Raw genomic sequence first — 22,658 nt, 5'->3', positions numbered from 1 at the left:
CCTTTGCTATGACTGTCTCTCCTCCTCTTCCTCTAGGAAAATAAGGGAGCTTAGTAGACAGAAACAAATAACATTTACACAGACAATCCAAGTACTGGTACATCAGCACTGAGACTATGGCCTCATTCACAGCTAGTGAGCCCCTCTTACAGTATGCAAGCCCCACCTGGCAGGAGCTACCTGTTTATCTCAGTTCAGTTGGAGAGTGGGGGTGGGGGACCCAGTTCCCTCTATTGTAACTCGCACATCCTTTCAGTGGGCTAGGCAAAGGTATAGTGGAGAAGAAGGGAACTGTCCCATAGCGTCTGTCACAGTCAAGTCAACAATGAGAACAATTAACATATTATACATAAGACCAAGGGCACACGGAAAAAAAACTTTGCCCCAAGGAGACAACCAACAAAGCTCCAAGAACAATGACAGCCTCATGTGCTCTGCGGGGGATGGGGGGGCCTGGGGGGTTAACCCTCCAGGCTCAATCACACCAAAAGCAATCCAGACTCGAGGATCTCTGTCCTTGATCAAACAGACATCAGGGGCTTCCACATCCCTGTCAGACATGCACCTTTTTTTCTTGGAAGAGAAGGAGAGAGTAAAGTAACAATGATCACAACAAAATATACAAAAAAAAAAAACCCACAAAATGGCTCTGACAAATTCCCGGGACAAAATACAAAGTGGCACTTCCTCTCACCACCGTGGGGGAAGATACCCAAAGATGCTCCTAAACCAAATGGTCACCTCGGAGGTGGCCTCAAATGGCTCGGGACCAAGAGGTCTCTTGCCCAAATCAGGGAATGAGACGTCTGTCTTTCCCTCCCAGGATCACTGTCTGGACAAGTCTGTCCCAGTGAGAGCCTGCAAAGTACAAATCGAGCCTGCAAAGTACAAATCGATGGACTGGTACAAAACAAAAGTAACATGACAGACACAGACAGGACAGAGAGCGCTCTTACTGGTAGATGTCAATAAACCTCTGGACACTTGAGGGTCCTGGTGGGGTCTCTGGGGTTTCCCGGCCAATCCACCAAATGTTGTGCCCAGATTGGGACCCCAAAGACTTCACCACAGACCTTAGGTACAGAATGCAATAGCATGCTTTATTTCTGTTTGTTTACAAGCCGCAGGCTGGAAAGCTCGATCCAAAGCACTCACTTGTAGTCGTAAGGCCAGGAGGAACTTGCTTTTTCTTTGTGTGGCTAGCTTTTTAAAGGCAAAATCCACAAGCCCTTCAGGGGTGTTGGGGGAGTTTTGCACGGGTGCAACTTGGATTGATTTATTTTTATCTCTGTTCTCTTTTAATTGGGTGAGGGTATATAACCTTTGAATTTACTGGTTGGTGGTTACAATTTATTACTTTGTGAACTTTAATATTTAGTACCTGTGGTAGTTTGGATGAAATTTCCCTCCATAAGCTCATAGGGGTTGGCACTATAGAAGGTGCGGCTTTATTGGAGGAAGTGTGTCACTGTGGAGGTGGGCTTTGAGATCTCATATATGTTTAAACTATGTCCAGTCTCCCAGATTACCTGTAGGTCATGGTGTAAATGCCCAGCTCCTTTTCCAGCACCATGTCTGCCTACATGCTGCTATGTTCACCATGATGATAATGGATTAAACCTCTAAAAATGTAAGCCATGCCAATTAAATATTTTTCCTTTGTAAGAGTTGCCATGTTCATGGTGCCTCTTCACAACAATAGAAACCCTAACTTAGGCAGTACTTGATTCATTAGTCTTTAGGGAGGAAATACTTTTGAGAAACACTGCTAATTTTTCTTTTTTGATAGAATCATATTATCTATAAGCTTATGTGATTTCTTTTCATGTTTTATTAATTGAAATCCTAGTAATCCACTATAGTCATTCTTTATTTCACCTTGCATATAACAATAGGTATTTAACTCAAAGTGTTGATAGCCTACTAAATAACAGTAAAATTGTTTATCAATAATCTCCTTGTATTTTGATTCTAGTAAAATTAAAAATAGAGGGATATTCCAAAAATTTCAATACAATACTTGGAAAATTTCCAGCTATTTTAGAAAAATATTCTTAAGAATTCATTGGGTTACTGGTAGCTGGATATTTACTTTTATAGGTATTGTTTCAGCTTCCACAGTTGGAGTCTTAGCATTAAAACAAAATCTGGAAATACCTCAATTTACAAATAAATTACTTAAAATGTTTCTAAATTAGAAGAAGTTCAAGGAAAGATGGCTATTAATTTCATAGAATGATTGGATGGAGGGGAAACAACCTAGGAATGTAAACAGTATAAATTTTCTCCCACTTACAGATCTTCTGAAGTTTAAGGAAATATAAAGACCATTGTTTGAATGATCCCTCCTGTTCAGAAAACTGTCATTCTTTGAATAATGGGCCAATGGTATAGAATGAAATGTTTTCTGGGATTTGTTTAAAAATATTCAATAGATATTATCCATTAAACTATACAGTGTGAGGATTATTCTAGTTGAAGCTTTCTAATGAGACCTTGTCTCAAATAGCAAAGCAAAATATATTAAACTGTATTTGTGTGTGTGTGTGTGTGTGTGTGTGTGTGTGTGTCTGAGTGTATGTGTGTCTGTGTCTGTGTCTGTGTTTATTGAGGAATGTCTTACTATCATATTCCCTTCATAGACCAAAATGTCTTGAATTCATGGAGAACTGCTTGGCTCTGCTACCATACTAAGCTATATTTATTTCTGAGAATGATTTGACAGGGACCAGTGGCTGACACCTGAAAGGATTTTAAGAGATATTGTCCTGAACCATGAGACCTCTGCAGAGGTTAAGATGGGACATTTCAATTCATTTTGGAAAATGATTTCAGGATGAGACAATACAAATCAGAATTGAAATTTTATTTTGAGACAGGGTTTCTACGTGTATCTCTAGCTGTCCGTGAACTCAGAATATAGATGAGATTGGCACCAAACTCTCATAACTCTGCCTACCTCTGCTGCCCAAGTATTGGAATAAAAGCCATGTGCCACATCATCCAATTGTAATTTTATTATTTATTTGCTTATGACTGTTTTTATCTGTGTCCTAATTTATATGGGGATAGGTATTCATGTGTTTTGTGGTTTAGTTATAATAGAGAACATTTTGCTTGTTGGTCTTTTCCCTTTAGCATGTTTGAGACAGTGTCCTTTGTTTACTATCACATGTAAATAACCTTGCAAGATTTCTTCTGTCTGCCTTTTATCTTGCCTTAAAATTACTGGATTAGAAGCATGCATTGTGGCAACTGTTTTTAAAAGACAGAAGTAAAGGAATAGTTGCAAGGTGAGTACTTTATTTGTCAAACCTTTTTAACAGCCCTGAAGTTTATTGAGTAGAAATTTTTGAATGTGTGTGTTTTGAGACATGGTCTGACATTCTAACCCTGTCTTGCCTTGAACTCACTAAGTAGTAGATAGGCTAGGCCTGGAACTTGAAGAAATCCACCAGTTTCTACTTCATGTGTCCAGACTTGGAAAAAAAAGAGACTTTTTATATGTATTTAACACAGATATTGGTAGGAAGTAGGGACTGTGGGAAAGTGTCATTTTGTGAGGGAGAGCTACACTTAATTAATACAGAGCCTTGTTACAATTTTGGGGACATTGTGAGTTCCAGTTCAGTGAGTTTTTTGGGAGCTCCTCTCTTTTTCTGTGTTTCTCTCTCTTCTCTGTGTCTCTCTGCCTCTCTGTCTCTGTCTCTTCTTTTTTTAATACCAAAAGGAGTAGAAGTAGCAAGCCAGAGACATGTAAGAAACATTTCATGGACAGAACTATCTAAGCCCTTTGAGAATGAAGCCACACCTGTCTGAAACAGAGCTACAGGATTTGTTGATTTTCCACACTGTGTCCACATTTCAATCTTTACTTTTTATTTTTTTTTATTCTTTTGTCATTCAATACACCCGAACTGCAGTTTTCCCTCCCTCTACTCCTCTGCATCCTCTCCATTTCTTCCTTTTTCACCAGATCCACTCCTCCTCCTTTTCCCTTCAGAATAGAGCAGATATCCCAGTGTTATCAATCAAACCCTGCATAACAGGTGACAAAAAGACTAGGCAGGAACCCTCATATCAAAGCTGGATGAAACAAGCTAGTAGGAGTTAAAGGATTTCAAGAGCAGGCAAAGATGTCAGAGACACACTACCCACTTCTACTGTGAGCAGTTGCACAAAAACACCAAGCTTTACAAAAGTAACACATATGTAGAGGAACTGGTGTGGACCCATGTAGTAAATGCTGTTTCAGTCTCTGTGAGCCAGGGTGAGCCCCTGTGAGCCCCTGTGAGCTCTGCTTAGTAGATTATCTGGGCTATGTTCTCTTCTGTTCTTTTATTTAAGAATTTTTTTTAATCCTTTCTGGGATTTGAGCTGAGATTTTCCTCCTTCTATTCCTATTATTCTTAGGTTTGGTCTTTTAATAGTGTTGCAGATTTCCTGGATCTTATGTTTCAGGAAATCTTTCAATTTAACATTTTAGTTCATCAATATAGCCATATTTTCTGTCATAATTTTAAAGCCTGTAATTCTCTATTCTATGTCTTGTATTCCTTTGGTGAAGCTTGCCTCTGTAGTTCCTGTTTGAATACCTAGATTTTCCTTTCTAGAATTTCTTCAGTTTGCATTTTTTAATTGCTTCTATTTCCATTATCAGTTTTTGAAGAGGTCATTCATTACCATCAACTGTTTGTTTGTCTTTGGTTTTCTTTAAGGGATTTGTTAATTTTTTCCAATATTAAATTTATCCTTTCTCGGCTGTCTTTAAACATATTCATTCATTTCCTCCTTAAAAACTCCTTATAAAGTTTGTCTTAATTGTCCTTCACCTATGATGGAATATCCAGGGCTTGCTGTAGTAGGCTATAAGGAATCTGGTAGTGAAATATTGCTCCAGCTGTTGTTGATTATGTTCTTATTCTGGTGTCCAGGTGTCTGGATTTGAGATGATTGTGGCTCTGGGTGCTGATTTCTCAGTTTGTCTTTTTTGGATGGGATTTTTATTCCCTGGTTTCTATTTGTTCTTTGTTCTTCTCTTCTTTGTGGTCTATTATTGAACAGGGGTTCTCATCCCAAGTTGTGGCCTTGAAATCTTGCAGTGTTACCTTTGTTCCAGCAGAGAGTATCTGCCCAAGTTTCAGGATGACCAAAGGGAACAGAAGAGGAAGTTTGGGGATACGGTTGAGGTGGCATTGAGAAAGTAGGGGAGGTCTATGGGCAGGTGGCCTGCATAGACATCTGGCAGATTGTGTGTCCTTTGTTAGCGAAAGGATTCAACCCAATTTTGAGACAACAACACAGAGATGAAGAGAGAAGTGGGATTGAGGATATTGTTAGGGGATTATTGAAAGACTGCAGGATGTCCAAAAGTGAGCAGATTACATGGATTTCTGGTGGCTGGCATTGCCTCTGGTCCAGCAGGGAATCTCTACCTCAGGTTGTCTACCTGTTCTGGCTGGTGTGGCTTGCCTTTGAGCAGAGGATATCCATCCAATTTGGGGTGGGGACATGGACTTGGGAGTGGCAGTTGTATGTTTGGTGGAGGATTGTGTCTGTAGGTATGTGGGGATGGTGGGAGTTTCATGGGCTGGTGGCCTGGCTACCTAACCTTCTGGCTGGTGTGACATGCACATGAGCTGGGGATATCTTCATGTGTTGAGTCCAGGAACAGAGTCACATTTCTTTTTTCTGAATGGGAATATATACTGTGCCATTATTTGTAGGAAATCCTTGTCTCTTGATTTGTACAAGATGTGACAGGCAAGAGATTATTTTGAGTGTCAAAAGAAACTGAACATTTGAGCTGTTTGTGGCTGTTACAGACTATGAGGATCATTGTACTAAGATTAAATGCATTTCCCTTTTTCTTTTTCTCTTGGTATTTATTCTTCTCTCATACAATACATCCTAACTTGCAGCTTCCTTCCCCTTTCTCCACTCCTTCTAGTCACCACCCTGAAATCCTCATTCCTCCAAATCCACTGCTACCCTGTTTTCCTTCAGGAAATAGTAGGCCTCCCAGGGATATCAACCAAACACATAACAAGGTGCAGTAAGGCTAGGAACAAACCCTCATATCAAGGCTGGACAAGTAACCCAATAGGAGGAAAGGGGTCCCAAGAGCAAGCAAAAGAGCCAATCCTACCAGGACTCCTACAGTTATAAGTCCCACAAACACACCAAGCTAAACAACCATAGTATGTATGCAGATGACCTGGCACAGAACCATACAGGCTTCATGACTGCCACTTCAATTTCTCTGAAACCCTATGCACCCTGCTTTATTGGTTCTATGAGCCAAGATTTCCTTGTTTTCACAACCCTTCTGTATGCTACAATATTCATTCTCTCCTTCCACAGGATTCTTAGAGCTCATACTCATGTTTGGGTAGGGATCTCTGCATGTGTTCCCATCATCTACTGAAAGAAGCCTCTCTGATGACAATTAGGCTAGGCACAAATCTTTGATTATAACAGAATATAGTTATAGATCATCTCATTGTATTTTCCATGGCCAGTTGTACTTGGTCCTTTCCTAGTTTTCTGGACCATCCTATTGCAGCTCCTATCCATCTAGGCTTTGTAAGGCATGAGCCTCCTTTCATAGCTTGGGCATCAATTTAGACTAGTCATTCATTGGTTATACACTCTGAGCCATGATTGCTCCAGCATATCTTTCAGGCAGGACAAGTGTTAGCTGAGTATTTTGTGACTAGCTTGGTGTCCCAATCCTACCACTGGGAGTGTTGTGTGGGTAGAGACGATGGTTGGTTCAGCCTCTGTATTCTTTTTGTTTGTTTGTTTATTTTTTCTCTGTGTAGCTTTTGGAGCCTGTCCTAGGACTCACTTTTTAGAGAAAGCTGGCCTCAAACTCACAGAGATATGCCTGCCTCTGCCTTCTGAGTACTGGGATTAAAGGTATGTGCTATCACTACCCAGCCAGCCTCTGAATTCTTGATAAGTAGGACTCCTCACTAGGGTCACCCTCTTAGGTTCCATGAAGTTTTCATTTCACTGTGTCCATGTCTCCTGCTAAAATCTCCCCTAATCCAGTTGTTTCTCCCTGTCTTCTCCTCTGTCCCTTCCTTACTCACCTGACCAATCCTGTTCCCATCTCCAAATGCCTCCAGTGCACCCACAAAATCTATTCGATATACTTCTCCCAGTGAGATTCATGCATATACCCTAGAGCTGCTCTTCTTACTTAGCCTCTATGCATCTGTGGATTGTACTGTGATTAACTATTTTTATTCAGATTGTACTTTACTTAACAGCTATTTTCATGTATCAATGAGTACAACATGTTTGTCTATGTGCTTCTGGGTTTTCTCACAAAAGATAATAAAGAACTCTAGAAACTAAACAACAAACCAAATAATGCAATTATAATGGGGTATACCTCTAAATAGAATTCTTAGTAGAAGAATCTAAAGTGGCTGAGAAACACTTGAAAAAATGGTCAACATTCTTAGCCATCAGGCAAATGTATATTGAAACTACTTTGAGCTTTCATCTTACACTTTTAAGAATGGCTAAGTTCAAAAATATAAGTGACAGCTAATGTTGGAAAGGATATGGAACAAGGGAATTCATTGCTGTCACAGGTTCAAATTTATACAGGCACTGTGGAAATCAATATGATATCCTCAGATAATTGGGAATCAATCTACCTAAAGATCCAGCTATATCACTTTTGTGCATATTCCCAATGTTACTCTTCCATCTTACCACAAGGACTATTGCTCATGTAGGTTCTATCTGTCTTGGACCTGATTACATAAACTATTCTGGCATTCAACTCAGAGGCAGATATACCTACACCGGGCTTTGGAGTGTTGGGATTAAAGTCGTTAGTCAATAGCTTGTCTATTATTTTTCTTATTTGTAGTTAGTTCATACAATTTCTCTCATGTGTACTTTGTACTGTTGTTTTGTTTACTTGTCTGTGTATGTTTGTTAATTGTCATTTTCCTTGCAAGGTGATACCCCTTTCAAAGGGTACTGAATTGACAGACATGAACACCCTCTTCAGTTTTCTTCTAAAGTGACTTGGTGATTACATTATAACAAGTATGTAATGGAATAAGATAGTGAGCACCAGAATTTTATGAATATACTGTCAAAGAATTATACATTTACAATGTTGTCAGTATCATGCTTTCTGTTGTTCACATGTATGGATTGTTTTAGAATGCAGTGACCTATGATGATGTGCATGTCAACTTCACTTGGGAAGAGTGGATTTTCCTGGATCCTTCCCAGAAGAATCTCTACAAAGAGGTGATGATTGAGACCTACAGGAACCTCACTATTTTAGGTAAGACAGTGTATTTTCCTTCATGTTTTAAAATAAATGGACAACTGTTTCTTGGTTTTGGATGTTCCTGTGTAATTTGATTGAGAAAGAAGAGTGAGGTGAATAAATCAGGCATGTTTCTAAGATTCACTGAACATAGTAACATAAATTTTACAATGTTTTCAATAATATAAATATTCTGGTACTCTATTTTAGGATACAGTTGGGAAAATCATAATACTGAAGAACATTTTCAAAATTCTAGAAGACATGTAAGGTAATTTTATTGTGCAAGCTGATAAAAATGCCTGTGAAGAAATTATATTGTATCCTGGAAATTTTAAACAAAAGCAACAGTGTAAATAAGTACCACTTAAAGTGCATTGATGATTATTAAATTCTCACAAAAACATAAATCTCAATTTCAGGTTGGTGAATTGCATTAGCAGGGCATACTTTTAAGAACAATGTCAAACAAACAATGCCTCAAAAGATATCACCATTAAAATCATAACACCATGAGAGCTATGCTGTAGAACTGTCAGTCTTTTTATTTCATAACATTTGTATTACAAAAGTTACACACAGTGAAGAGGTGATGAGTATATTGTCAAAGCTTTCTATTAAGCAAATAGATCATAGTAAAGCTAGTGTAACTCATATACTTGTTGTGACTGTGCTGTTTAGTGAGTGGGGCAGTTAGAGTCAAAAGTCAAGGGATGTTGTCGAAGAGAAACCTTAATCCCTATACCACAAGTCTATGAGGACAGAAAGTCAAACAGAATTTATGGGGAAATATAATATCTGTTATTCTTCCTTTACCAGCTATATCACATGTCCTTCTGGAAACAAGCCATATGAGCATAGGAATATGGAAGACATAACATACCTCATTCTTATAAAATCAGAAGATATGTAGCAGTCTCCACATTGAGTATACTTGTTGAATTTGATTAAAGTATACAAGTAATTTATTTTCAATCTTCATTGTTAATATATTAACAAAATCCCACTACAGAGAAGCCCTATGAGTACTAGGACTGTTTAAATAAAACATGGGTGTAAAAACAATGATGAAATCTTAAGAACTGATTCCTCTTTACAATTGCACCAATTGAGATTGTGTAGTTTATATTAAGCCTGGCTTTGATTTCAGTAAGGAATCATGTATACATTTGAACTCATGGTCCTCATGTTTCTACCTCCAGAGTAGTCCAAGTGTAGATAATCTACTCCCAATGTGTGCTGTTTTGTCAAGACAACAATGTTAATTTTAAAATGCTTACTAAAAAAGAATATGAGAAACATTAAATACTTTATGGGTATATTCAAAGCCATATTTTCATGTATCTGGTAGAAATGTAATAAAGTAGAATAATCAGCAATCATTTGTTTATCTTATATCATCAGGGCAGAGATGTGAGCAGCTTGAGGTGTCCAGGATACCTCACCCTCCAGGGCTGAACTGTCCCCTTGCAATTCCAACCATCAGAGCTGTGCTAAACAGCTCCAGGTGTCCAGGACACCTTCAGGGCAGAGCTGCTGTTCTGAGAAGCTCAAGGTGTGTGGGATACCTTGTGCTCCAGGGCTAAACAGTCTCCTTGCAGTTCCAGCCACCAGAGCTGTCCTAAGCAGATCAAGGTGTTACCTGACTCCCCAGGTAGTCAGGACACCTTTTCCCAGAATTGTTGCAACAAATTTACTTACATTGTTGTTGCCGAAACCTGGGACCAAACCCACAGAGTTGCACACAATTTACTTACAGCCATTCTGACCCTAGGCCAGCAGAGGCAGGCTATTTAAATGATGGGAGGTGAAGGTACATGAGCTCTCTCAGCAAGTTTGCTGAAATAGCTATCTAAGAATTTACTTAGCATCTACTCCACAGGTGTGTACCCTCCAGAATCTGTAAAGATGTTTCTCCTGTATACAAAAACAAATTCTCCATTTCTGTACCTGTCACAATGGAGATGAAAATAACATCATGAACAGTTTTGAGGATGGGACTAAACATCATGACATTTATAAACTCCCCAAGGATACATCTGTATGTCATTAAAGTAAGTACACTGGCAGAACTATAATGCTCAAAGTGGTGCTCCCAATTTTCACCAAGGTATCACCTGGGAACTATGAGATAGGGAACTGCTCATGCCCAACTACAGATCCATGATTGCAGGGACTATTGAGATATACATGCACAAACACATCAAAAAATACATAACACATGGATATGTGTGTGAGAGACCAAGAGACAGACAACGACATACTTAGAGAGACAGAGAAGGAGAGACTGTGTGAGAGCAGGAGAACTCTATCAATTGGATGTTGAATAAATGCATGCAGGTGTGTCCTCTCAGAGGGGAACAAAAGGAGCAGGAATCAGTCTCAGTCCACATATCCTCACATTTAGATGTGTGACTAGGCCTCTCCAACTGCTGCTTGGAGAATAAAACACACAAGGCGTTTCCAAGCAAGTTACAAAACAATCAACTCAAATTCACAGCAACTAACATCTCACACTAGCCAGCACTTGATAGAATCTCTTCAAATGCATGCTGGGAACTCACATACTACTGCCTCAGTCCATGAGTACTATTATTCATGCCACAGGCTCTGTTTTTGTTTCTTTTTAGAGAAAGCAGAATAGTCTTTGTCCTCATGTCATTCCTTTCCACATTTGAGGTTCTGCCTTTGGGAGGAGTTAAGAGACATGATTTGGGGCGAAGGCATACCCTGAAGATGCAGCCTACCAGAAACACAGACCTTATATAAAATGAATTAATGATGACAGAGTAGACCTGGGATTGAAACCACAGGGTTTGACAGAATGTACACATATTCTTCATGCTCTCTTCTATGATAAAGATCAGGCGATCTCAATGCTAATTTTTTTCAATAGTCATTTGAAGTAGCTGACTGGTCAGTCTCTGAACGTTCTGCTTCACCTGCATCTTGGTGAGAAACGTTTGGTGGGATGGTGGCTCCCTGGTGCTCCTTGTGGGTAGATGAACCCAAATTAACTTGCAGTATGACAAGGCAAAGAGGACGGACAGACCACCCTAAGTCCTAATCAAATGTTTGAGAAAGCTTGTTTACCAATGACTCAGTGACACCCCAAATTATTTTGTCCCCTGCTTCAGATTCCCCCTCTGGAGAACTCAGCTGTCTCCTCTATTTGAAGTGTAGTGGTTATCTCAGGTATCTTGTTCTCTCTGCCCTCATAGCACATGCTCCAAGTAACCAAGGAGATAGCCTCTTCAGGCTCATTCACAGCTGCAGACTCAGAATTTAACTTGGCTGCAGATTCCACAAGCCTGTGGGTTTACAAGTCAGGCGAAAATTGCCATAGTTCACAATCACCCCAGTCATTTGGAGGTTCCCCAAATATCTTGACAGGTCACTGTAATCATATAACTATGGATGGGGAAGACATATAAGGGCAGAACATGGTCACCAGACTCAACAAGTCACCTCACTGACAACTCAGGAACACAGAGCAGCTGGGAAGTACCTAAAGTTAGCCAGTGTGGTTGAACTAGACTGATGTCCTGCCTTGAAATGGGCACATCTCATTAATCCCTCCCTCTTTAATGTTGGTCCCATGTTCACTCACCAATGCCTATCCTCCAAAAGGAATGAAAGCCAAGAGTTCCCAACATAAAGCATTGGCCTTACCAGTTCCCGACTTCTGAGCCAGAACAATTTATACCCTGTAATCCTTGAATTTCAAGAGGCATGACAAGCAGGGAAGTTCTGTTGGTTCCCAGAGACTCCAGCTTTCTGTTCCCCATTACTAAAGATTCAGCTCAAGCCCACTTCCACCAGGAAGCTTCCCTTTTCCTGCACAGAACTCATTATACCATTCTCTCGACCATTTCTTTCTTGATGTTTTACACTGAGGCTGAAGGTCAGCTTTCTTCTGTCACTCTCTGGTTTCTCTACCCTCTCCATTCTCTTTCTGAATTAGACTCTTCAGTATGCCATCATGTTCATCAGTAAATGGTGAAGACATTGAATAAGCTTCCCAAGGGCAGTTGGTGTTGCCACAACATAGGTGACATCACAGAGGATGCCAGGCCTCTCCAGGATACAATAGAATGTCCAGGGAAGAGCTGCAGATGTCATGGGAACTGACATTGCTTCCCTGCTAATGAGATTTCCTCATCATACACTAGAAGTCAAGCTGACCTTTGCAGGAGCCTCTGGTGGGATACAAGGGAAGCCCTTCAGCACCCCCTTCATCCAAAGCCAGAGATCTCTCCCCAATTGTTTGGACATCCTTTAGTTCTTTCCATGTGTGGAACTGAATGTTTATCTCCTACTGAAATTTTGTGTACAGAAGGTAATAGTATCATAGAAATTTATATATGCTATACTTCTTCATAAGTTCCTGCATCTCCTTATCTCCTAAGCAACAAGACATTACAGACTTAATGCTGATTGAGAAGGACACTTGTTAAATAATTTCCTGGTAAAGAGTCTACAGGAAACATTTGGGCAGGTTTATGCTAGAGGAGGAGGCTGACACAGCCTAGCAATAAGTAACCCTAGGAGTGTGATATTGTCATGGAACTCCATGTGACTAAAATCTGGTCATAAGCATGTGTGTAGTGGGTGTTATACTCTCAGTTGAGTAGCTCAAACTGGTCTGCTGTTACTGGCTAGTAAAGGTGGCCAGACAACTGGAGTCTTCCACACAGAATATGAGTTTTCTGTACCAAAGGATATTCAGGAAAATCCTTTGCAAGCTTATTCATATTCAGACACATAGACACTAGGGTTCCACTGGACACTCTAGATCAATGTTTCTTAATTTTTTCCAATTCTCTGACCCTTTAAATAGTACTAACAGTAGTTCCTCATGTTGTGGTGAACCCTAAACATAATTGTTTCATTGTTTCTTAACTTTAATTTTGCTACTGTTATGAATCATAATTCAAGTATTTGAAATCCAGGATATCTGATATGCAATCCCTAATGGGGTGGTGACCCACAGGTTGAGGACCACAGTTCTGAATGCAGGCAGAAATCTCCTCAAATCCTGGCTGTGATGCTGGGGCAGTGTTATCCTTAGTTTTTATTATCAGACTGAATCAAACTAGTCACCTGGGAAGAGGGACCCTCAATGAGGAATTGTATAGATCAGATTTACTTTGAGGATGTCTGTGTTGAATTTTATTTATTGTTAATTGAGATAAGACTCCTTAAAATGGGCAGAATTATTTTATTGTCTGCAACCTGTACTGTGTAAGTATGAAAAAGCTAGAGCATATGTATAAGCAAACAGGCAGCATGGGTACATTTGTTTATCTCTGCTCTTGACTGTGGATATGATATGATTAGCTGAGTTCCTACCTTGATTTCCCAAAAATGGAACTATTACCTGGAATTGTGGACTATGATCAGTTTTTCCCATTCTAAATTGCTGTGCCTGATTACTCAGTGTAATAAAGATGTTAAGAAACCACTCTATAACAGAGGGGTTTACACAAGTCAGTGAGAATTGTATTTCATGAAATGCTCAACAGCACCATATCTATCTCAGAAGAAGAGATCCTACTTCCTCCTGAACCCGACCTGTGTTTTCCTGTCACAGTTTTACAAAGACACAGAGACACCCATAGACTCACAAACCACTTCATCCTGTCAACAAATGTCCTTTGATAGTCTTGCCATATCAAGTACCATGCTAAATTTTTCTAATGAGTTATATACAAGAAGTTTCACTTCAATGAATGTAATTTTCTTTGAATTTCCTGACCATTAAACTTTTCAGATTTGGGGAATTGGGTCTGAATTCACTGCCTTGACTGTGAATTTCAATCTTATGCTATGTGCTTCTTTGGAAGTCAGAAGAAGCTTCTTAAAGCTAAGAGCAAAGTATCTCCTTAAATTCCCGGTATGCGGGGGTATAAGTAATGACTTGCAATGTGTCCACTAGTTAACTTAGGTTGGAGATTAACTCTAGGGCTGTACATAGATCCCTGTGAAAACTTCTCGGTATCCCTCTAACTGCTGTGCCTCTTCATCAAGGTTTTGGTAAACAAATCTTTGAAAAATTTCCTCCTTCATAAGTAAGTAGACCTGATCAGATGTGAAAAGTCACTTTGATTTTTTTTTCCTTCTCCTCCTAGGACATGAAACAGGCCCTTTTGAGCTACATGAAAGGTTATCCAAGGAGAATAAGGTCTGAAATAGCCACAGGTAAAGCTTAGAATGCAGGTCTGAGGAACAGGGTGCAAAACAAGAACAGGACAGCAGGCACACCCAGGAAATTCTTGGTTATGTCTTTGGCAGTTTAGCCTCTCTGCATGTCAGTTTCTTCTACCTGGAGAAAGATGGGTTGGGATACACCATGGAGATGGGGGCTGTCACAAGGCATGACTTACAAAATCACTTCCTTCATAAGTGGGACTTTGTTTTTTTTTTCTTGTTTCTTTTTGTGTGTGGGGTTACAAGCTAGCATTTATATAACCTAAGCTGCACATCTGTTTCTGGAGAACATCTCTTTCTGGGAACAAAGGAATCAGATACTAAACTTACAAAAATGCTGAAAATTATGCTTTAGAGCAGAGAATCACTTCAATTGGTTGAAAAAAATTGACACTTCTCTTCATGACCATTACCAAATATTGTGCGTGGCTCCTGTCCTTTGCCATTTGGAAAGACTCACCAGCTAGCTATTCTTTATTGATTAGCCACTTTCAGATGCTAAAAGTAAAGAAGATGGAGAGGGAAGGTAGAAATCAACGTGTTTGATCCTAAATATGGAGTTGTGTTTGCCTGTTCCAATCTCAGAATTCTAATCCTTATCTGGCTAATCTAATAACAAATAAATGCCACCTGTGCCCATTGTTGTATTTTAATAAAAGTACATAAATGATTTTGGCGACTTACTATAACTCATGTAGTATGTGTTGAGTCCAGCTATTAATAATTTCTTCTTTGTCTTGCTATTCTTATTTGGAACATTTGTTAGTTTGAGTGGAAGTGAACCGCCCCAATTTAAATTGGAGAAAAATTTTTAAGTAAACTACTGTAACAGAATATGTTTGGGAGTTGTAAAAGTTTTTCCACTGAAAAAAATCAGAATTTAAGAGGATCCTGTTACATGCTGGGGGCAGACATCAGAGTCAGCAAAGCTTGCAAAAACAGATTTTTTTTGTTTTAGCACTTTGATGGAAGAAGCACTTCATTTTCTTTAATTTTATAATTAATTTAATTTTATGTATCAGCCATGTATTCCCCTGTCCTCCCTTCTATGGGTCCCCCCCCTCGCTCTCACCCTAATCCACCCCCAATTCCCATCTGCTCCAGTTCAAGGACTCCCCTGAGGATTCAGCTCAGCCTGGTAGATTCAATGGAGGCAGGTCCAGTCCCCTCCTCCCTTCACCCATGCTGAGCAAATCTCTGGGCTCCAAAAATCCATTTCATGCACTAAGGACAGGTTCTGGTCCCACTGCCTGGGGGCCTCCTAAATAGTTCAAGCTAATCAACTGCCTCACTTATCCAGAGGGCCTAATCCAGTTGGGGGCTCCTCAGCTATTGGTTCATAGCTCATGTGTTTCCACTAGTTTGGCTATTTGTCCCTGTGCTTTTTCCAATGATGTTCTCAATATCTCTTGCTCATACAATCCCTCTTCTCTCTCACTGATTGGAATCCTGGAGCTCCACCTGGGGTCTGGCCGTGGATCTCTGCATCTGCCTCCATCAGTCATTGGAGGAGAGTTCTAGCATGACAGTTAGGGTGTTTAGCCATCTGATCACCAGAGAAGGTCAGTTTGGGCTTTCTCTTGACCATTGCCAATAGTCTATTGTGGAGGTATCCTTGTTGATTTCTGGGGACTTCTCTAGCACTTTTCTTCTTCCTATTCCCATGGGGTCTTCATTTATCTTGGTCTCTTTTTCCTTGTTCTCCCTCTCTGTTCCTGATCAAGCTGGGACCTCCTGCTCCCCTAAGCTTTCTTTCTCATGACACTTGCCCTTCATAAACTCCCCTCATGTTCAGTTTGCTCATGTAGACCTCATTCATTTCTCTGTTGTTGGGTGATCCTTGTGTCTTTCTTAGGGTCCTGTTTTCTAGCTAGCCTCCCTGGAGTTGTGAGTAGCACTCTAGTCATCCTTCGTTTTACATCTATTGTCCTTCTATGAGTGAATACATACCAAGTTTGTCTTTCTGAGTATGGGTTACCTCACTCAGGGTGATTTTTTTTCTAAATCCATCCATTTGCCTGCAAACCTCATGATGTCATTGTTTTTCTCTGTTGAGTAGCACTCCATTGTGTATATGTACCACATTTTATTTATCCATTCTTCAGTTGAAGGGCATCTAGGTTGTTTCCAGGTTCTGGCTATTACAAATAATAATGCTATGAACATAGCTGAGCATGTGCCCTTGTGGTATGATTGAGCATTCCTTGGGTATATGCCCAAGAGTGATATAGCTGTGTTTGGGGGAGATTGATTCCCAATTTTCTAAGAAATCGCCATATTCATTTCCAAAGTGGAAAAATACAAGCTTGCATTTCCACCAACAATGTAGGAGTGTTTCCCTTGCTCCACATCCTCTCCAGTGTTTTTGATCTTAGCCATTCTGATGGGTGTAAGGTGGTATCTCACAGTCCTTTTGATTTGCATTTCCCTGGTGATTAGGGAGGTTGAGCAATTCCTTAAATGTCTTTCAGCCATTTGAGCTTCCTCTGTTGAGAATTCTCTGTTTAGCTCTATAGCCCATTTCTTAATTGGACTGTTGGATATTTTGATGTCTAATTTCTTGAGTTCTTTATATATTCTGGATATCAGCCCTCTGTCAGATGTGGGGTTGGTAGATCTTTTCCCATTCTGTAGGCTGTCACTTTGTCTTGTTGACTGTGTCTTTTTCTCTACAAAAGCTTCTCTGGTATAAGAGGTCCCATTGATTGATTGTTTCTCTCAGTGATGTGATACTGGTGTTATATTTAGGATGTGATCTCAATGCAAATGCGTTCAAGACTACCTCCTACTTTCTCTTCTATCAGGATCAGAGTAACTGGATTTATGTTGAGTTACAAATTTATATATATATAAATTTTGATATAAAATTCACACTTTAAGGAAAGTTTAAAGAATCAAAATAGCATCAAAGTATTATGAGAACAGTGGCAATAGAATCGTCCCTTAATTTTGGCTTTCTTCTGCCCCATATCAGTTGATTCTTCTGACATGATACAGAGATTATGCATTTTCTTTTTAACAACATCCTTGGCTTTAAAGGAGAGAGTCATTATCCAACTCCAAAGCCAGCTTTAATTTTTAATTGATCTGGGACTACATAAACACCATTTGTGATAAGTGTTTGTAGAGAAGAGCAAAAACAAACATTTAGGAAGACTTATGAAGTTAATGTGTGATGTAATACCAACAGGCCAAGTTACTTTAAATTGGATGGTCATGCTGGTTGAGGAACTATTACTTCTTCTAATTAAGAGGTCTGTCTTGTTCAAATCAGACTTTTATCAATTTTTTTTTCTGGAGCTGATGATCAAAGCCAGGGAATTGTGCATGCTAGGCAAGCACTCTACCACTGAGTTAAATCCCCAAGCCCATAGTTTTTTTTTGTTGTTGTTTTTTTTTTCAAGACAGGTTTCTCTGTTTAGTTTTGTGCCTTTCCTGAATCTCGCTCTGTAGACCTGGCTGGCCTTGAACTCACAAAGATCTGCCTGGCTCTGCCTCTCGAGTGCTGGGATTAAAGGCATGCGCCGCCACCACCGCCCAGCCCTTTATCAATTTTGATGGTATTTATAGCTTACCTTCTCTGATAGGAACAAAAGCAAAACCTCTTCCCCAATGTAACACATATCCTGGTTTGCATTCTGAGGTCAGCACCTCCTTAAAATATACAGGCTGATTTAACTCTGTAGTTTTATTTCTATTATCCAAAGTCTCTCCACAGCTATTGTTCCTTTCTCAATAGCATTGAGAAAATACAAAGTTAATAAGCATTATGTGGCTGGGTGGTGGTGGCGCACACCTTTAATCCCAGCACTGGGGAGGCAGAGGCAGGTGGATATTTGTGAGTTCAAGGACAGCCTGGTCTACAGAGCGAGATGCAGGAAAAGGCACAAAGCTACACAGATAAACCCTGTCTCAAAAAATAAAAATAAATAAATAAATAAAAAATAAATAAAACATTATGTAATCTATTTCTAGGGGATTTTGTTTCTCCTTTTTGTTTATTTAGCATACTCTTTAGAGTTCAATTTCATGTTTCTATGACTGTTTCTCCTGTAGCATTGTGTGGTATTCCTGTAATATGTTTTATATTGTAATAAGCAAAAAACTGTTTCATTTTACCAGAGACATAGGCTAGATATTGTTAGGTTTAACATATATAGGTATACCCATGATGGCCATAACTTCTAGCAATTTCTGGATTACAGAATCAACCTTTTTGAAACTCAGAGCAGTTGCTCATGGAAATCTTGAGTAGGTATCACTGGAGTGATGTACATGTTTCAATTTTCCAAATTCTACAAAATGAAATGCATCCATCTGCCAGATTTAATTCCTCTGAGTGCCCTTTTGGTTGCATCCTTTGGGTAGTGGAGTCTGATTGTAAAATGAACAAGTAGGATATTTCCATATAATTTCCTTAGCTTGTTTCCAGGTTATGGAAAAATCCTTTTTTAAAACCTCATTATTGACATGATTTTTTTATGAAACTCTGAGGCCTCCTGTATATTTCTTATCAATAGTTGATCAATCTCCTCATATTCTTGGGCAAGATCTTTAAATTCTTTGTCAAGAGTTTTCAATTCCCTTAAAAGCTCAACATGTTCCCTACAAGCCTGGAGGGCCTGTCCCAGTGAGCCGAGATCTGGGACAGGGGGAGCCAACTCATCAAGAATAGGCCCGCAAAAATGGGAAGACACAGAAACATAGGGAGGGGCCATTGCAGAAGGGGGAACTGCCGGAGATTTTTGAGGTGGTATAAAAAGGCCCAAGGACTCCTGTGTTAAGGGGAGATTTTTGCAGGGGGGCCAGTCTGGATTATGGTAACGGGCCACCCCTTTCTCTAGGGAAGCCTCCTTGGTGGGGTCTAGAGGGGAGATAGAGGTCAAATTAACAGAGGGATGAGGATGGGCAGGAGCGGACTCCTGGGGATTTCTAGGTATAAAAGTTGTGAGCATCCCCTCTTCCATAGAGCTCAGGTCATGAACTAAGAGACAGACTGATGGCGGGCCAGAAAGCACTCGGGGGTCTTAGGGCAGGTAGAGGGAGAGCGAAAGGCTTCTTTGGAGATTTTTTTTCTCCTATATTAATAAGCTTTTGTATGTCAGGGTAATATTTATAGACACTGAGAATGTCATTAATAATCAACAAAGGCTTTAAGGTCTTTTTTCTTTACCCTAGTTCCTTGTATCTGCTAAAACCATCTCAAAATTCTAGTAAATAGAAGAGTAAGCCTCAGCCTGTCTTGGCATTTCCTGTTAGCAGAAGCCAGACCTATGGGGACTCATCCTCGGTGGCCACCCAGAGCGGCCCCTCAGGGGGTTTGTGAGATCAAAATGAGAAGGGGGAGGGGTGGAGGCGGCGGCGGCAGAGGAGGAGCCTTCACCAGAGGACCCCCCCGCCAGGACAGATTTATCACAAATTAAATTTCCGCCTTTTGAAAAGCTGATATCCGCCTGTGCTCAGTATGGTCCTAACGCTCCTTTTACATTAGCCTTAGTGGAAAACCAGAGTGAACATTGGTTGACCCCTGATGACTGGTATTTTCTTACCCATGTGGCTCTTTCTGGGGGTGACTTTGTCCTCTGGAAAATAGAATTCACAGAAAATTGTCAAGAAGTTGCTCAAAAAAATATTGAACAGCCGTCCTCAAAAACTTGGACATTAAAGAAACTCCTCGGCAACCCCCCTTACGATACAAACGCAGCACAGGCAAAATTTTCTCCTGGCCTTCTGGCCCAGATTCAAAACGCAGGGGTCCTGGCCTGGAAACACCTGCCCCAAAAGGGCTCAGCTACAACCTCATTAGCAAAGACTCCTCAGGGCCCTGATGAACCTTTTAGTGAATTTGTCTCTTGCTTAAATGATGCAGCTGAGAGACTTTTTGGGTGGAAGAAACAGGAAAGCACCTTTGTTAAACACTTGGCCTTTGAAAATGCAAACCCTGCCTGCCAGGAAGTCCTCTGCCCTCATAAAAACAGAGCGGACCTGTCTGAATATGTGAGACTCTGTTCAGGTGTTGGCGCCACCCATGCCATGGGATCAGCTATAGGTGCTGCCCTCAGGGCTTCACAAAAGCCTGGAGCCCATACCTGTTATTTCTGTAAACAACCAGGACATTTCCCTAGGGAATGTCCCCAGAAAGGTCACAGCCTCACGCCCTTAGCCCAGCCAGCTCAGGAGGCCGCCTCTATGAGGGCCCTGCCTTCCACTCTCTGCCCTCCCTGCAACAAGGGTCGTCATTGGGCTACAGAATGCAGGTCAAAAGTCAATTATCTCGGTCAGCCCCTTCCTCCCCGGGTGCCAGGAAACTTCCAAAGGGGCCAGCCCCTGGCCCCAATGCCTCCAAGAGTGCACCCTGGGGCCTTGAGGTCCGCTCACCTCCTGCCTCCCCAGCCTCAACAAATTCTCTCGCCCCAGTTCCATTCTCCTCCCTCCGGAGAGCAACTCCAGGCAGTGTCAGATTGGACTTGTGTGCCGCCGCCGCCGAAACAGTATTAAACTCCCTTGAAGGGGCTCAGGTCATCCCTACAGGGGTGACAGGGCCCCTACCTCCTAATGTTTGTGCGCTTGTCCTTGGCCGTGCTTCTGTGGCCCTCCGAGGGGTCCAGGTCTACCCTGGCGTAATAGATAGTGATTTCACAGGTGAAATTAAGATTCTGGCCACTGCTGTAAATGGCATGGTCACGATTCCTCAAGGTACACGCCTGGCACAGCTAGTTCCTCTACCTTCCTCTGTCTGTGATAATCCCTCAATTACAAACACCCTTCGGGGGTCAGCTGGATTGGGCTCCTCGGACGCCTACTGGGCCCAGCCTGTTACTCAGGATCGCCCTACTCTCACCCTTACTATAGAGGGAAAGAAGTTTCAGGGTATCTTGGATACAGGGACAAACAACACAGTCATTTCACATTCTCACTGGCCGTCTGCTTGGCCACTGGTTCCATCCCTCACTGATTTAAAAGGAATCGGGCAGTCTAATAATCCTTTAATTAGTCTCACCTTAGATGCTGCAGGGCACTCTGCCGCTGACAGGCACTGGCACCCTTCTCCAGATGCCACCCGGCCACTAGCCATGTGGCGAGATCCCCTCACAGGGGATCGGCCCCGACCCGATCCTTATTTGGGGACGAGGTTCGGCCTGCATTCTTGACAGGATACACTCTGCTCCCAGATGGTTACCAGAATGCCTGGTTAGAGCTGTAAATATACCTGATCTGCCCAGGACAGATAGCCCCTCTCCTGAGGAAACTTCTTCTGTTTTAAATGCTGTCCCTCTGACAAGCCCTCCAGGCTGTTGTCTTCACCCACAGCAACCCCCACCAGCCCTTTAGCTCTGTTATCACTCTGCTCAGAGTTCCTGTGGGGGGGACAGTGGGAACTTTACAGCAAACTGTGTTTGAGACTTTTCACAGAGTATACAAGTCCCATAGTCAATCACGTTCTGGGCTGTGACACTGCTTGTCACAAATCCAGTCTGACAGCAGGGGTCATGTTTCCAAGGGCAGTGCTGAATTTTTATCCAAAGTGTCAGAAAGGCTTGTCGGACCTGCTGGCCTTGGTGTCACAGGTGGTCATAGCCATGTTGGGCCAGCTTGACACAGCCTGTGGCTGGTAGGTAGCACAGCAAACAGGGTAACACCAGAGATGCCACTCAGGGCACTTAGGTCCCTTCCACCTAGACTAACCTATTATTCCTCAGATCAATTCCTAGATCTCTAGGAAGAGAAGCCACGCTGAGATTACTGCCTTGACGGGAGCCTGTTACTGCCATCACCTTAGCAGTCCTTCTGGAGGTTGGAGCAATGGGAACAGGCACAGGAATTGCCTCTCTGGTCCTGTCCAACTAACATTAATCTGAGCTTTGACTGTCCATAGACGAGGATATTGCTCAATTTGAACAGGGAATTTCAGCCCTCCAGTCATCCCTTTCCTCCCTAGCTGAGATAGTTTTACAGAACAGGAGAGGCCTGGATCTCCTCTTTCTACAACAGGGTGGCCTTTGTACTGGGCTCAAAGAGGAATGTTGCTTCTTTACAGACCACACCGGGGTAGTCAGGGACAGTATGGAAGGTTAGAAAAGGACTAGAAAAAGAAAAAAAAAGAGAGAGAGAGAAAAGGAGAATAAGAGCTTGGGTGGCTCTA

At 41.3% G+C, this 22,658-nt stretch overlaps 1 long non-coding RNA gene across 1 annotated transcript in view; it reads right to left on the bottom strand.

The window, feature by feature from the left end:
• The window catches only part of LOC131901287 (uncharacterized), a 180,242-nt gene that overhangs the window by 153,143 nt on the left and 4,441 nt on the right, over window positions 1-22,658 (bottom strand). The gene's annotated exons all lie outside the window — the stretch shown is intronic.

Source organism: Peromyscus eremicus, unplaced genomic scaffold (assembly GCF_949786415.1).
Source record: "Peromyscus eremicus unplaced genomic scaffold, PerEre_H2_v1 PerEre#2#unplaced_70, whole genome shotgun sequence".
NCBI lineage: Eukaryota > Metazoa > Chordata > Mammalia > Rodentia > Cricetidae > Peromyscus > Peromyscus eremicus.
The sequence above is the reverse complement of the archived record's forward strand: the minus strand, read 5'-3'. Positions and strand labels throughout refer to the sequence as shown.